Here is a 16776-nt window from a genome sequence, read left to right on the forward strand (position 1 = left end):
ATCCCAGTAGGTGGAAACCCCATGGGCATGGTCTGCAGCGGCTTTCAGCAGGCAGAAAGCCATCTCTCCCTCAGAAAGCCTTCGCCCTGCTAAGGCTGTCAGCACGTTGAGTCAGTCCCACTGAGGATGGCAACCCTTAAAGCCGACCCGTTAGAGACTTCAACTGCATCTGCAAAATCCCTTCACATCAGCGCCCGGATTCATGTTTAAGTGAATTGTTGAGGGCAGTTACCTAGCCAAATGGACACAGCAAAAATCCATCCCATTCAGAGAAGCGAGAGGAGCTGCCTGAGAAATAACTGCCACAGAGGTGCTTCTGCAGTGTTCATGAAATCAGGGCTGGTGTCCGCTGCTCTCTACAAGCAGTCCTCTCTGGGCACCCCCAGCTGTAGCACTGCCTGCCAAGTACCTCCACCAGGGGAGCCTGGTTAGTTAATCTTGTCGGCACCGAACCCCACTCTTGGGTTTTCAAAAGTTGCACATAAAACAGGGTTTTGTTGACTGAGCAATGTTTCCCTACTGATTCCTATTTTGTGAGTTTTTAAATATTTGTTTAAACTTAAAAGCTAAAGCTCAAGAGCCAACTGCCAGTGGAAAACCAAGCGCTTACTTTATCAGAGAAGCTATTAAAATGATCTCTTCTGGGGAGTGGGAAGAGCAGTGAATGAGGCTGTGAAAGGACAACAGGGGGGTCCTGGTACTGATAGAAATGCTCTGTATGTGTCTAAGGGTCAGTATCCTGGTGGTAATGTTGTGTTGCCACAAGATATTCTTGTTTCACAAGATATTCTTGGTGGCAGAAGCTGATGGGCAAGAGTGTATGTGGTGTCCTGGTTGAAAACACATGAGATCTTTCACAGCTGTATAAGAATGCACAGTTATTCAAACTAAAATTCTAATTGAAAAATCATCCATTCTAGGGACTACCCATGTGGTCTGATGGCTAAGACCCCACATTCCTAATGCAGGGAACCTGGGTTTGATCCCTAGTCAGGAGAGTTGGGTCCTATGTGCCACAACCAAGACTTGGCACAGCCAAAAAAAAAAAGAAAAAAAATTTATAAAGCAATCCTTTTATAATATGATTAATTTTTAATCCATTAAAAAAATAGTCATGTTTTCTTCAGGAGGTAGACATCTATATATCTTAGTCCTGTGCTTGAATAAACTACATATGGCTCAGTGGTAAAGACTCTGCCTGCTAGTGCAGAAGTGGGTTTGATCCCTGGGTTGGGAAGATCCCCTGGAGAAGGAAATGGCAATCCACTCCAGTATTTTTGCCTGAAAAACCCCGTGGACAGAGGAGCTTGGTGGGCTATAGCCCATGGGGTCAAGAAGGAGTTGGACAATAGCACACTTAAAGTGTAAATCAAGAGGAAACCATTGGAAGTGTGCAGGAGGGAGGTAGTTGTGGGACAAATACCATCTTAGCCCAGAAAGTTGTATAGATTGAAAATAAAACTGTTTGAAGTATTTATGTAAATGTGCGGATTCACTCATTTAGTGAGTATTTGTGTGCCTCTCTGCCAGGCAACTGCCTATAGTTTTCATGTATTTCAGAAACTTTTCTAGATGTAGATATTGATGTCCTTGATGGCAGCCACGCCTTCCCCAAATCTCAACTGATACAGCTGTCAAAATCTGAGAATCATATGGATTGGAATTTCTCAGTGTATATTTCTGATCCAACTATATCAGATTTTTGTGGCGAAGTGAAATTCCATCAGTCAAAAATAATTCAGTAGTAACATTATAAAGATATCTGCAAATGTAATTCATGGATTGTCTTAAAAGATATTTTCTATTTGAAATGCCTTTCAGGTATTTCTATTTTAGGGATATAGAATGGGAAACTACGGTTAAGAAATGGGAAGGTGGGACCAAACTCAGTTTAAATGTTAAGAAACAGGTATTTATAGCAAATAGAAAGAAGGCTCAGACAATCGGGTAACCTCCAGGGACCAGCACTGGGGCGGTGGTTGTTCTCCAGTCGCTAAGTCGTGTCCGACTCATGACTTCCGTGAGATTCACGACTCACAACTCACATAGGACATGACTTACATGTCTGACTCATGCAGCCTAGCAGACTCTTGTCCATGGGATTTTTTAGGCAGGAATACTGGAGTGGGCTGCCATTTTCTTTTCCAGGGGATCTTCCCAACCCAGGGATAGAATTCGTCATATCTCCCGCCTTGGCAGGCCGATTCTTGACCACTGAACCACCAAGAAAGCCCTTAGCATTGGGCCTGGGCCCTGGCAACAGGCCCAAGTGCTCTGACTCCTGGGGGCTCCGTGCACTCTGCCTAGGACTCTGTGGTCACCTTTAGTGAAGGTGTAGGCTTTGCTTTTTTTTTTTTTTAAGTCCCTTAGAGGCTGAGGACCTCAGCAAGTGATTGCCATCTTTCTCTCAGAGTTTGGCCTATGAACAGCAGGATCTGTCCCCTGAAAGCTGTTATAATCTAAGTTAGTAGATAAATTTAGGGTTCTACCCAGGAAACGGCCCAATTAAGAAATACTGTCTGCATCAAATCAACTCCTGCCCTCACCCCCATAAATTAAAGTGTTTAGGAAACCATGACTCCATATTTCACCCCAGTCAGCTCCTGGCAGACATGACCTAACTGGGAGTGAGGTTGTCGGGGGTGGAGGGACCCCATCGCACCTGCGATGGAGAAGCTGTCCTGCTAGGGAGAGCTTGACTGGGTGGATGTTGGAATTTTTAAAAGTAGTTGAACTTTTGGTGAAAGGGGGCTTTTGTCTCCTGGAATAGCAACAGTTATCATCACTTAAAACCAGTGATTTCTATATACAGCAAGTGCTTCTATATATATACTCCCGTATTATTTATATAGGACTATTTTAAGATCCGTGTCACATTTTTTCTGGTGTATTTTATGGTGGGAAAATTCAGTTGGAAAAAATGCACTTAGCTCTGGTGGGGATGGTAAGGTAAAGTAAGACTTTAAAAAGAAATGAAATTTTGGGGTGTTTTTTTTTCTTCATTTTGTCTTTAAAAAGGACAGAAATAGCACGGTAGTAGCTCTCTAAGTGAAATTGTGTTGCTTCTTTCTCCTTAAACAAATCTTACCATTTTACTCATGTTATAATAATAGATCTGTCACCGTATAAGTCAGTAGAAGATGTGCAAGACTTGTGTAAGAATTCATCCATGTGTCTGTTATGAAAACCTGTGAGAAAGTAGCTGTTTTGTATAATATAGCTTGTAATCTAGGGTTTCTTTTTCTTTTGATTTTGCACTTGTTGAGAGGGAGAGGGGTAGGATAAGGACGTATCTACTGTTAAGAGTCATATGAGTGTGGCAGCCTGGATGGGAGGGGAATTTGGGGGAGAATGGATACATGTATATGTTTGGCTGAGTTGCTTTGCTGTGCACCTGAAATGACCATAGCATTGTTAATTGGCTATACTCCAATATAAAATAAAAAGTTAAAAAAAAAAAATGTAGTCTGGGTGTAGAGACACAGGCGTTCCTGGAGTCCAGGTGTGGCTTTGGCAGGAGTTAGGTGTGGATGTGATACGACAGTCTGGCCGAGGTAGGGGCAGCCCTGGGGGTTGCGCGTGCAGGGGTTGGGGCACTGTGATCTTTGTTCCCTTCCCCTGAGGAGAGGTTCCTTCCTACGTGTTCTGTGGGGATGAATGAAACCAGGGAGGTTACGGTTGGAGAAAATCAAGTCATTTGATTGGCTGGGCCAGAAGAACATAAGAGTACGCGTGCTTAGTCGCTCAGTCACGTGTGACTCTGCAACCCCATGGACTGTAGCCCGCCAGGCTCTTCTGTCCACGGGATTCTCCAGGCAAGAACACTAGAGTGGGTTGCCATGCCCTCCTTCAGGGGACCTTCCCACCCCAGGGATCGCATCCAGGTCTCCCACACTGCAGGTGGATTCTTTACCATCGGAGCCCCCAGGGAAGCCCTAAGAGGAGTATGTTGGAGACCAAAAGAGGGAAAGACAGGGCAGTTGAGGACCAGGTTCTTGACGGCCTTTGAACCCTACTCGAAGACATTTTCTTTTAAATTCAGTCATTGAAGGGAAGTGAGCACTTTTGAGTTGTAGAATGATAGGGTTATGTTGTGGTTTAGTAAGGATTACCTTTGTGTCTTTGGTGGGGGGGCGGTGGTTGTTAGGTATTGTGCTAGACTTGGTGGGGCCTGCGGATGAAGATTGATACAAAGATGAAGAACACAGGGGTCCCTGTCATCTAGGCGTTGTTGATGATCTCAGAAGGGGAGACAGCCTTGTGGTGAGTGAGGTGTGAGTTGGTTGAGGAGGTGGTCAGGCGAGGAGGCATAGAACCAAAGGCTCGCTTTCCATTTCAGGGATTTGAAGGCCTCTGTCCTGCCCACCCTGGCCCAGGTTTCTCTTCTGGCTCGATGTCTCTAGCCTCCATTTCCTCCTCATGTGCCATAGTTTATACATCTTACAAGATCTTGGTAGTCCTCTTCTCGGTTTGCCTCATAAAATAAAGAGACCCAGACCTGAACACAGTATTCCGCATAGGCTAACTGTAGCAGGAGCATTGCTTCCCTTGTTCTGAGATTGTATTGGCACTCAGTCACCAGGAAATAATGTTCCTGGACCACCAGGACATCTATTCTGGGGAGACCTGCCATTAACAAAGAGAAGGGGTTCTGCGAAGGAGATCCTGATGAAGAGGCCACAAGTAGGCTGTGTTCCTCCTTGGAACCTGCCTAGGTCTGCTCACCTTCCTTAGCGACTTCTCCTATCACCTCCTGTTCCCCATTCCTGCTCCCACCTCCTGACCCCTTTCGTCCCTCGTAGGTGGTAGTTCTGTAACTGCTCATTGAACTGTGCGTCTTATACATTTTATTGTTCAGTTCAGTCGTTCAGTCGTGTCCGACTCTTTGTGACCCCACGGACTGCAGCACACCAGGCCTCCCTGTCCATCACCAACTCCTGGAGTGTACTCAAGTTCATGTCCATTGAGTCGGTGATGCCATCCAACCGTCTCATCCTCTGTTGTCCCCTCCTCCCACCTTCAGTCTTTCCCAGCATCAGAGTCTTTTCCAATGAGTCAATTCTTCGCATCAAGTGGCCAGAGTATTGGAGCTTCAGCTTCAGCATCAGTCCTTCCAGTGAATATTCAGGACTGATTTCCTTTAGGATTGACTGGTTGGATCTTCTTGCAGTCCAAGGGACTCTCAAGAGTCTTCTCCAACACCACAGTTCAAAAGCATCAATTCTTCGGCGCTCAGCTTTCTTCACAGTCCAACTCGCACATCAATACATGACTACTGGAAAATCCATAGCCTTGACTAGACGGACCTTTGTTGGCAAAGTAATGTCTCTGCTTTTTAATATGCTATCTAGGTTGGTCATAAATTTTCTTCCAAGGAGCAAGCATCTTTTAATTTCATGGCTGCAATCACCATCTGCAGTAATTTTGGAGCCCAAAAAAATAAAGTCTGTCGCTGTCTATCCCCATCTATTTGCCAGGAAGTGATAGGACCAGATGCCATGATCTTAGTTTTCTGAATGTTGAGTTTTAAGCCAACTTTTTCACTCTCTTTCACTTTCATCCAGAGGTTCTTTAGTTCTTTGCTTTCTGCCATAAGGGTGGTGTCATCTGCATATCTGAGGTTATTGATATTTCTCCCGGCAATCTTGATTCCAACTTGTGCTTCATCCAGTCCAGCATTTATCATGATGTACTCTGCATATAAGTTAAATAAGCAGGGGGACAATATACAGCCTTGATGTACTCCTTTCCCCATTTGGAACCAGTCTGTTGTTCCATGTCCATTTCTAACTGTTGCGTCTTGACCTGCATACAGTTTTCTCAGGAGGCAGGTCAGGTGGTCTGGTATTCCCATCTCTTTCAGAATTTTCCATAGTTTATTGTGATCCACACAGTCAAAGGCTTTGGATAGTCAATAAAGCAGAAGTAGATGTTTTTCTGGAACTCTCTTGCTTTTTCAGTGATCCAGTGGATGTTGACAATTTGATCTCTGATTCCTCTGCCTTTTCTAAAACCAGCTTGAACATCTGGAAATTCATGGTTCACGAATTGCTGAAGCCTGGCTTGGAGAATTTTGAGCATTACTTTACTAGTGTGTGAGATGAGTGCAATTGTGCAGTAGTTTGAGCATTCTTTGGCATTGCCTTTCTTTGGGATTGGAATGAAAACTGACCTTTTCCAGTCCTATGGCCACTGCTGAGTTTTCCAAATTTGTGGGCATATGACTGCAGCACTTTCACAGCATCATCTTTCAGGATTTGAAACAGCTCCACTGGAATTCCATCACCTCCACTAGCTTTGTTCGTAGTGATGTTTCCTAAGGCCCACTTGACTTCACATTCCAAGATGTCTGGCTCTAGGTGAGTGACCACACAATTGTGATTATCTGGGTCATGAAGATCTCTTTTGTATAATTCTTCTGTGTATTCTTTCCACCTCTTCTTTGTATCTTCTGCTTTTGTTAGGTCCATACCATTTCTGTCCTTTATCGAGCCCATCTTTGCATGAAATGTTCCCTTGGTATCTCTGATTTTCCTGAAGAGATCTCTTGTCTTTTCCTTTCTATAGTTTTCCTTTATTTGTTTGCATTGATCACTGAGGAAGGCTTTGTTATCTCTCCTTGCTGTTCTTTGGAACTCTGCATTCAATGGGTATATCTTTCCTTTTCTCTTTTGCCTTTCGCTTCTCTTCTTTTCACAACTATTTGTAAGGCCTCCTCAGACAACCATTTTGCCTTTTTGCATTTCTTTTTCTTGGAGATGATCTTGATCACTGTCTCCTGTACAATGTCATGAACCTCTGTCCATAGTTCTTCAGGCACTCTGTCTATCAGATCTAATTCCTTGAATCTATTTCTCACTTCCACTGTATAATCATAAGGGATTTAATTTAGGTCGTACCTGAATGGTCTAGTGATTTTCCGTACTTTCTTCAATTTAAGTCTGAATTTGGCAATAAGGAGTTCATGATCTGAGCCACAGTCAGCTCCCGTTCTTGTTTTTGCTGACTGTGTAAAGCTTTTCCATCTTTGGCTGCAAAGAATATAATCAATCTAATATCAGTGTTGAACATCTGATGATGCCCATGTGTAGAGTCTTCTCTTGTGTTGTTGGAAGAGGGTGTTTGCTATGACCAGTGCATTCTCTTGGCAAAACTCTGTTAGCCTTTGCCCTGCTTCATTTTGTACTCCAAGGTCAAATTTGCCTGTTACTCCAGGTATCTCTTGACTTCCTATTTTTGCATTCCAGTCCACTATAATGAAAAGGACATCTTTTTTGGGTGTTAGTTCTAGAAGGTCTTGTAGGTCTTCACAGAGCCATTCAACTTCAGCTTCTTCAGCATTACTCGTCAGGGCATAGACTTGGATTGCCGTGATATTGAATGGTTTGCCTTAGAAACAGATTATTCTGTTGTTTTTGCGATTGCACCCAAGGACTGCATTTTGGACTCTTGTTGACTATGATGGCTACTCCATTTCTTCTAAGGGATTCTTGCCCACAGTAGTAGATATAATGGTCATCTGAGTTAAATTCACCCATTCCAGTCCATTTTAGTTCACTGATTCCTAAAATGTCGATGTTCACTCTTCCCATCTCTTATTTGACCACTTCTAATTTTCCTTGATTCATGGACCTAACACTCCATGTTCCTATGCAGTATTGCTCTATACAGCATCGGACTTTACTTCCATCACCAGTCACATCCACAACTGGGTGTTGTTTTTGCTTTGGCTCCGTCTCTCCATTTTTTCTGGAGTTATTTTTCCATTGATCTCCAGTAGTATATTGGGGAGTTCATCTTTCAGTGTCCTATCTTTTCATACTGTTCATGGGGTTCTCAAGGCAAGAATACGGAAGTGGTTCGCCATTCCCTTCTCCAGTGGACCACGTTTTGTCAGAACTCTCCACCATGACCCGTCCGTCTTGGGTGGCCCTACACGGCATTGCTCATAGTTTCATTAAGTTTCATTTAGATAAGGCTGTGGTCCATGTGATCAGATTGGTTAGTTTTCTGTGATTGTGGTTTTCAGTCTGTCTGCCCGCTGATGGAGAAGGATAAGAGGCTTATAGAAGCTTCCTGATCAGAGCGACTGACTGAGAGGGAAACTGGGTCTTGTTCTGATGGACAGGGCCATGCTCAGCAAATCTGTAATCCAATTTTCTCTTGATGGGTGGGGCTGTGTTCCCTCCCTGCTATTTGACCTGAGGCCTTGGTGGAGATAATGAAGATAATGGCGACCTCCTTAGAAAGGTCCCATGCAGGCACTGCTGCACTCAGTGCCCCTACATGTTAATTGTAAGTAGGTTTATATTCATTCATTTACTCTTCATTCAAAAGGAAAGGAAAAAAGATCTGGAGAAAAGAGGCAAAGGTGACTCAGAGTTTTAAGGCTGGGTGATTGGAGCTCCAATGGCCCTATTTCCAGAGGTGGCACTTAGAATAGGGAGGTGTTACTAAGGAAGGACAAAGACTCTGCCTAAAGACACAGGTCTTTGCTCTCAGGTGAAGGCGCCCTGGCAGAAGCAGGCCAGTGTGTTTGTCCTTGTTAGAAGAAGGAACGATGTTGTGGGAATCGCATGGATCGAACACTGAGATGGTGATCCTTGGATTCTTCATATATGACCTTTCTTGGCTTAAACATCTTTTGTTCCCAAAGTCACCTTTCATGAGCTTTTGATATGTTGGCCACTTTTCAGCTTCTTGAAGTAGTTTTTAAAAAAATTTGGCTTCCAAACACCAATGTCTCTTTTCTCTGCTCATGCCACCAGCCCCTCCTTCTCAGTCTCCTTTTTGACTGTATCTCCACTTACTGCCCTAGAGACGCTGGCCTGCCCTGGGCTCAGGCTGCACACACCCCCTCTCTTGGTGATCTCCACTGGTGTCTGGCTTCACTAGCCTTTCTTCTCTGGGAGTTCTCACTCTTCATCTGTAACCCACACGGCTCACACTGTTGAATTCTGCACTTAGGTATGTAACTGCCTGTTTGATATTTCCACTGGGTAGTCTAATAGGCATCTTGAACTTAACCTGTCTAACACTGAACTGATTCCTTCTTTCCAGGCGAGTACCCTCCACAGTCCTCCTCTATAAATGGCAACTCTATCCTTCCCACTGCTCAGGCCCCCAAATCCTAGAGTCAGCCCTGGCTTGTCGCCACCTCTCCTGCTTACATTCAGTCGATCAGCAAAACCTGTTGGCTCTAATCTAAAATATACACCCAGATTCTAAGTACTTCCCACCCCCTCCATTGTTGCCATCTGGCCCAGGCCACCATCCTTGTCACTGAGATCACTGAAATAACTTTTATTGTTTTTTTTAAATTTTGATCGGAATATAGTTGCTTTGCAATGTTGTGTTAGTTTCTGCTCTACAGCAAAGTCAATCAGCTATACATACACATATCAGTTCAGTTGCTCAGTCCCATCCGACTCTTTTCAGCCCCATGGACTGCAGCATGCCAGGCTTCCCTGTCCATCACCAACTCCCAGAACTTGCTCAAACTCATGTCCATTGAGTCAGTGAGGTCATCCAACCATCTCGTCTTCTGTCTCCTCCTCCTCTTGCCTTCAGTCTTTCCCAGCATCAGAGTCTTTTCCAATGAGTCAGTTCTCATCAAGTGGCCAGAGTATTGGAGCTTCAGCTTCAGCATCAGCCCTTCCAATGAATATTCAGGACTGATTTCCTTTAGGATTGACTGGTTGGATCTCCTTGCAGCCCAAGGGACTCTCAAGAATTTTCTCCAACACCACAGTTCAGAAGCGTCAATTCTTCGGCGCTCAGCTTTCTTTCGGGTCCAACTCTCACATCCATACATGACTACTGGAAAAACCATAGCTTTGACTATATGGACCTTTGGTGACAAAGAAATGTCTCTGCTTCTTAATATGCTGTCTAGGTTGGTCATAACTTTTCTTCCAAGGAGCAAGTGTCTGTTAATTTCATGGCGGCAGTGATTTTGGAGCCCAAGAAAATAAAGTCTGTCTGAAAATAAACACTGTTTCCATTGTTACCCCATCTATTTGCCATGAAGTGATGGGACCAGATCCCGTGATCTTAGCTTTTTGGATGTTGAGTTTTAGGCCAGCTTTTTCACTCTCCTCTTTCGTTTTCATCAAGAGGCTCTTTAGTTCTTCTTCACTTTCTGCAATAAGGGTGGTATCATCTGCATATCTGAGATTATTGATATTTCTCTCAGCAATCTTGATTCCAACTACTTTTTGGACTTCCTTCCCATTTAGGTCACCACAGAGCACTGAGTGAAGTACCCTGTGTTATACAGTAGGTTCTCATTAGTTACCTATATTATACACACGATCCCTGGGTCGGAAAGATGCCCCACAGTAGGAAATGGCAACCCACTCCAGTATTCTTGCCTGGAAAATCCATTGACAGAAGAGCCTGGTGGGCTACAGTCCATGGAGTCGCAGAGTCAGATAGGACTGAGCAACTGCACACAAAGCGTGCGCACGCGCGCGCACACACACACACACGCGCGCACACACACTTCAGTAAAAGCTAACGTCTTGGTGATGGAGATGTGATCTGCACTACCCCCCATCCCCAACAACCCTGGCCAACCCCTACTAACCCCCATCTCATCTTTGCTGCTTTCTCTCCTGCTTACTCTGCTCCAGCCAGACTGCTTGCTTTCCCTCGAGCACACCAGGCCTCTCTCCAAGGCTCCATCGTTCCCTCCACCTGAAACATCTTCCCCAACCCCTTACTTCATTTGGCTCCTTAACGCCCTCCAGCATTGTTCAACTGTCCCCTTACTAGGGAGGCCCTTCCCTGGCCAGCCTAAGCTAAATAATTTGGCCTCTGCTTTTTTTTGTTCTGCACAACACATTTTATACAGTCTGACGTGCATTTACACTGTTTCCCTGAGTGTTTGTCTCCCCTGCTAGAATGTTCCTTGAAAGCCAGAGCTTTGTTTTGTGCCCTGAGGTATAAGCCTGGCATATATAGTAGACATCAGTACATATTTACTGAGTGAATGAATGAGTTTGTGACTATAGTTCATTGACACTTACATAGCATTGTACCTTATGGATTATACATTATGTTCAAAAACATTAGATCACTGGTCAGTGTGTTCAGTTTTTGTACATCAGACTAAATCTAACGCTAATGCTGCTTAAGTGTATTGACTTCTTGATGGCCTATATGCAAACGGGTTTCCTTGGGAGACCTTAAGTATGGCCTTCAGCTCTATCCTCCATCTTGTTTTGTTTCAGTGATGGGGGACCTGAATTCTAACTTACAGAGCATTTCTTTATTTTATCACTAGTTTCATTTTTAGGAACTTCATTGATTCCTGCTTGTTGAATTATTATAATTCTTATAATAATCAGGTAAACTGGGAAATGTTTAAAAACAGAGGCATATCAAATGCCTCCCTTGCCCTAATGCCCTTGTTTAGTGAGGGGCTACAACACCGCATGGGCTTCCCTGGTGGCTGAGTGGTGAGGAATCCACCTGTGGTGTAAGAGACACAGAAGATGGGGTTTCGATCCCTGGGTCAGGAAGATGCTATGGAGGCGGCGTGGCAGCCCACTCCAGTGTTCTTGCGGGGAGAATCCCATGGACAGAGGAGCCTGGTGGGCTACAGTCCACGGGGTTGCAGAGCTGGACACGACTGAAGCAACTTACACGCACGCATGACGCTGCACAACCTCACGGGAACTGTTAGGTCTTGCACGCCTACAGTTGTGGGGCACAGCAGCCATGGCACACGTAAAATGTTTGGCTTTAGTTTCTCATTGTTGAATCTTCTGTTTGTTTTCTTCCTGCTGTTCAAGTGGCATTTTAAGACCCTGTCTGCTTTGCACTCACATTGCTCGGTCGTTTGGACTACTGCTTGTCGCTTGTTATTAGCTCAGCTGTGTCAAGTTTTTCCTGATTCCATTCTACTTCATCTGCTCACTTGGCTTTCTGCCTTAGGTGTTTCAGTTGCTCTGCCTGCTGTTCCATTTCACTTGATTGACATCAAACTTGCATGAGAGCAAATGAGTCCATATTTTCATCAGGCGGTTAAGGTACCCTTTGTCAGCCTAATCATTACCTAGTTAATTATCCCTATCAAAATACAAGTGGTATCTGTCATTCAGAATCTGAGCCTAGCATTGTGGTAAGGTTAAAAGATTCGAGCGTGGCAACCGGCAACAGTTTTGAGCTGATTCTCCAGAGAGATGACGCAGTACTTTGATTTGGGGAGCAGTGGGAGCAGGCGGAGGCAGAAATTTGATCCTAGTTTTATTGCATATAGATGATTTTACTTAGCCTACCTCACAGTGAAGACATGTTATTATAATTTCATCTGTGCAAGTGCCCTGTTTTGAACACATAGCAGTTAAAATCTAGGTGATTATTTCATAGTCAACTTAATAATTCTGAATTTGACTGGAAATGTGTTTATGGAGCCCTATACTCTGAGGAGAGGCCTACATAGATTCTCTTAAGTCTGACTTAAGTATTTCGTTAGTCATCTAGGACCAGACTAGATGGAGAGAGGCTGTAGCTATAAGTTTCAGGACAGTTTGAAATGACATGAATACTGCAAGACCCCTTATATCTAGCCACAAAGGACTGTCTCTAAGCCCTAATTGTGCCAGCAATGTCTGCTTCATTCTATATAATCTAGCTATATTGAAAAGCTTTAGTGCTGTTTCATGCCTGTAATCGCATATTTGTGGTGATTGCTATGTTTTTATTCTTCTCTTTGGAAGTTAAGAATCCATCAGTTCATAATCTTTTCCAGTTTTTGGTTTATAAATATCTTTTATTAGTTTCTCCAAAATTGCTTTGCTGCTTTCAATCCTGGCTTAATCCCTCCAATGCTCAGGTTAAGAATGGTGTTATTTGAGCTCAGTTCGTTAAATTTCTGTTTTGATAAGTTTATATTTTCCCTTTGATGGTTCCATTGATGAGGCCAAAGGCTGAATTCCCTGCAGTGAATGGTTAAGTAGGGGAAGAGGTACCTTATATTGCTGTCTTCCAAAAGCATGATTAGAGAAGAGGGATATCTTTTTTTTCTGTACTGCTTACTGGGAAGAAGGTTAGAAAACAAGACTTCTCACCAGGAATTCCAAAGCTAAAAATATGTGACTCTGGGGCAGATGAAGAAGTTTCAACATTGGAGGTGGGGGTGTGAAAGGGAACACTGAGGTAGGAAGAAAACTTAATTTTCCATCCAAGAAGCCTAGCTTACATGAATAGTTTCTAGAGTAAGGCCTTTTCCAGTCAGATCTGTTGGTGCTATCGAGCTGGTATTTCAAGTATGTCCATCTGCATTTAAACGAATTGCTCCAAGACAATCTGATTATGCGGTAGTTACTTTGGTGAGAATAGCGCCTCAGTGGAATGGAAACTTCATTTTGAGTCTAATATTAGACCTTGCTTTGGAAAATTCCTTTTAAATGATCACAAGCTGGGAATAGCAAAAGAATTTAACTTTCGACAGACAGCATTCACCAAGAATTTTTAACTGCTTATGTTTGGGTCCTTGGGAAAGCAGATGGGAGAAACTGACCTAACCAAACTGACTAGACTAGAAGTGACTTGACCTGATGCGGTGTTTATGTATCTGTTGCTGATAAGTTTCCCTTGTAGTCTCATTTGCTCAAAATATTTTCATTCTTTGAGTGTGAGCGCACTAAGGATGCAGATTGTTAGGATGCCTAATTGTCTAACAATCTTAACTTCTCAGTCTCCAGACAACGTTGCCTGCAAAGGGGTCTGAGGCAGAGCAGAAAGGGCAGATGAACCCACAGACCCAAAGCCAGCCTCTGAGTAGGTGCTGGGAACTTCATCAGAACTGGCCTTTAGGATATTTTTAGTTTGACTGGTTGTATCTGAGCAAACTCACCCAGTTTGAAGTAAAGTTTATTTAAATGACGTGCCCTCACTCCCACTGCCTCCAAAAAAACCTCACCCTGTCATTTAAAAATATAATATGTTGGGTAGGGGGAGGCTCAAAAGGGGAAAGATACATGAATATGTATAGCTGATTCATGTTGTCCTGCAGCAGAAATTTACATTGTAAAACAATTATGCTCCAATTAAAGAAAATAATATAATGTTAAAATGATCATGAAGTTTCCAGATATGATGTCTCCTTGGCTTAACTTAAAGATACATCTCAGCTGCCCTCATGCCTTGTGTTAGGAAAACCAATTATTGGTGTATGAGATAAATTTAATATTTTTAAAAGATCTTTTTGAAATTGAAATGCATCCTTTTTTCATTTTTAAATTTTTAATTGGAGGATAATTGCTTTACAATATTGTGTTGGTTCTGCCATACCTCACCATGAATCAGCCATAGATATACATATGTCTCCTCTCTCTTAACCTCCCTCCCACCTCCCACCCCTCTAGATTGTCACAGAGCACCTGATTTGAGTTCTCTGTGCCATAGAGCAAATTTCCACTGGCTGTCTATTTTACATATGGTAATTTTTGTTTCTATCACAGTGCACATTTAATGTAGTAGACTTCTTTCTGACTAAGCTGGTAATAGTTGATAGTGCCTTAGAATTGAGGAAGAATATTGATAAATTAATATAAGCTACCATTTATTGATTGCCCAGTTGATCCCAGTCATCCTGCATGGCAGCAGTTATCATGAGCCTGGGTTTAGAGAAGAGGAGACTGAGGCTCCGAAAAGTTACGTAGGCCTTGGTCCTGATCACACAGCTGGTGGTAGCTAAAGTGGTGATACTAGAGTTCATATCCAGAAGTGGTCAGTTTCACAGCATGTGTTCTTATAGGATATCTTTTTGATGTTTACTATATTTGAAATTAAACCTGAGGAATTTTAAACATTTACTTATTTTTAAGGGACAACCATGAATCCATTACATGTTAACATAGCATTTTTATTAAAGATAACTTTTTCCAAAACTTGAATAGTAAAGAGAGTAGTGGTTGCCTTTCTGTATATTGCTTATTATCAAGCTAAATGGAGGGCAGCTAGATTCTCTTCTGTATTCAGTCTGTGCTATACACTGTTTTATTGAGGTATGTGAAGAAACTCTGTCCTCACACAGATATGTATTTGAAAAGGGAGGGGTGTTTTAATAACCTTTATGAATATTTGGATGTTCTTTGATAATAACCCCAAACTCCCCAAGTGATAGTTTCTTTAAGGTTAGTTGCAATGTATCATCTGAAACTATGCCAGTGGACTTGTGGTGCCCTCTTCCATTAAAATCTTTTGGTCCAGAATCTTCCTTACAAAAGAATTCTGAGTAATGTGTATAGCTATTCCCTGAATCCGAGAAGTAGGGCTTAATTCCTACCACTCACCCTCCCTGGGGGTGGGCTAGACCAAATGACTTGCTTCCAAAGAGTAGAATGAGGACAAGGAAAAAATTGGTAACTTTGGCAGTGAAGACACCTGGGAAATGTTACCTTGGCCACATAGTGACTGCGAACGTCGCCTGTGATGATGTGAGCCCCGATGTCCTGTAACGAGAAAGCTCATCATCCCAGTCTAATCGTGAGAAAAACATCAGAAAAATATGTCCAAATCAGAAGATATTCTACAGAGTACCTGACCAGAACTACTTGCTTGTCAAGCTCATGAAAAACAAGGGCAGACTGGGAAACCGTCACAGACCAGAGGAATCTGGGACGACACAACAGCTAAGTGCAGTGTGGTCCTCAAGACTGGATGCTTGAACCGAAAGAGGACATTAATGGAAAAACTGGTGAAATCCGAATAAAATCTAGAATGTACTTACTGTTACCGTATCAGTGTCAACTTCTAGTTTTGATGAATATATCATGGTAAAGTAAGGTGTTAATAATGGGAGGGGGAAATTGAGTAAAGGGTATACAAGAACTCTGTCTTTGCCACTTTCCTGTAAATCTAAAATTACTGCAAAATAAAAAGCCTTTTTAAAATCCGTTGTTGTGCATTGCATCCTGAATAAATCGTTTACCCATGCATGATTTGGTGACATCATGGCCATGGTCATTTGGAGAATACTGGTTCACAGAGTTAGGCAGATCTTTGAACTGTTGACACATTTTATTGTTCAGTACTTTACAAATCACATTTGTTAATAGCGCCACCTGTCTCCATCAGGTAAGTCTTCACTGAGAAGCTCTCAAGTTTCACGGTGGTGGATACAAGTTTCCCGAAATCCTAATTTTCCCTTGAAAGCTCAGATGTTATGTTTGGCAGTGAACACTGCTGTTGTTTTCCTGAATGTAATAGGCTCATCGTGTTCATTTTCAAGAAAATGTCTGCCAAATATCCACGTCTAAATAACCATAGCTTGGTAGTTATTCTTTAAAATGTTTGGTGAAAAAATTGATTCAACTTGCAACTCAATTTGCATGAGTCTTTTTCCTCAAAACAGCTGTCATAGTTCAGAATGCAACAGAAATGTTTTATGGTTCCTAGTTTGTCATGTACAATATTGAAAGACAGGTCCCAGGAATCAAGATTTAATGAAGCTGATGACTTCTACTGTATCATCAAGGATATTTTTTTCCCTCTGGAAAAGAATTATTTTACAATTTTCAATTGAAATACAGTTGATTTACAGTGTTCTGTTAATTTCAGCTGTATAGCAAAGTGATTCAGTTTTATATACTTTAAAAAATTCTCTTCCATTGTAGGTTCTCACAAGATATTAAGTATAGTTCCCTGTGCTATACAGTAGGTCCTTGATGGCTATAGATTTTATGTATAGTCATGTGTATGTTTTAATCCCAGACTCCTAATTTAAAGGATACTTGAACAGATTTTACCCCTTTTACTGTGTGT

The 16776-nt window shown here is 42.6% G+C and overlaps 1 protein-coding gene across 6 annotated transcripts in view; it reads left to right on the forward strand.

The window, feature by feature from the left end:
* The window catches only part of CNNM2 (cyclin and CBS domain divalent metal cation transport mediator 2), a 168280-nt gene that overhangs the window by 123087 nt on the left and 28417 nt on the right, over nucleotides 1–16776 (forward strand). The gene's annotated exons all lie outside the window — the stretch shown is intronic.

The sequence above is a fragment of the Capricornis sumatraensis genome, chromosome 23 (assembly GCF_032405125.1).
Source record: "Capricornis sumatraensis isolate serow.1 chromosome 23, serow.2, whole genome shotgun sequence".
Taxonomy (NCBI): domain Eukaryota; kingdom Metazoa; phylum Chordata; class Mammalia; order Artiodactyla; family Bovidae; genus Capricornis; species Capricornis sumatraensis.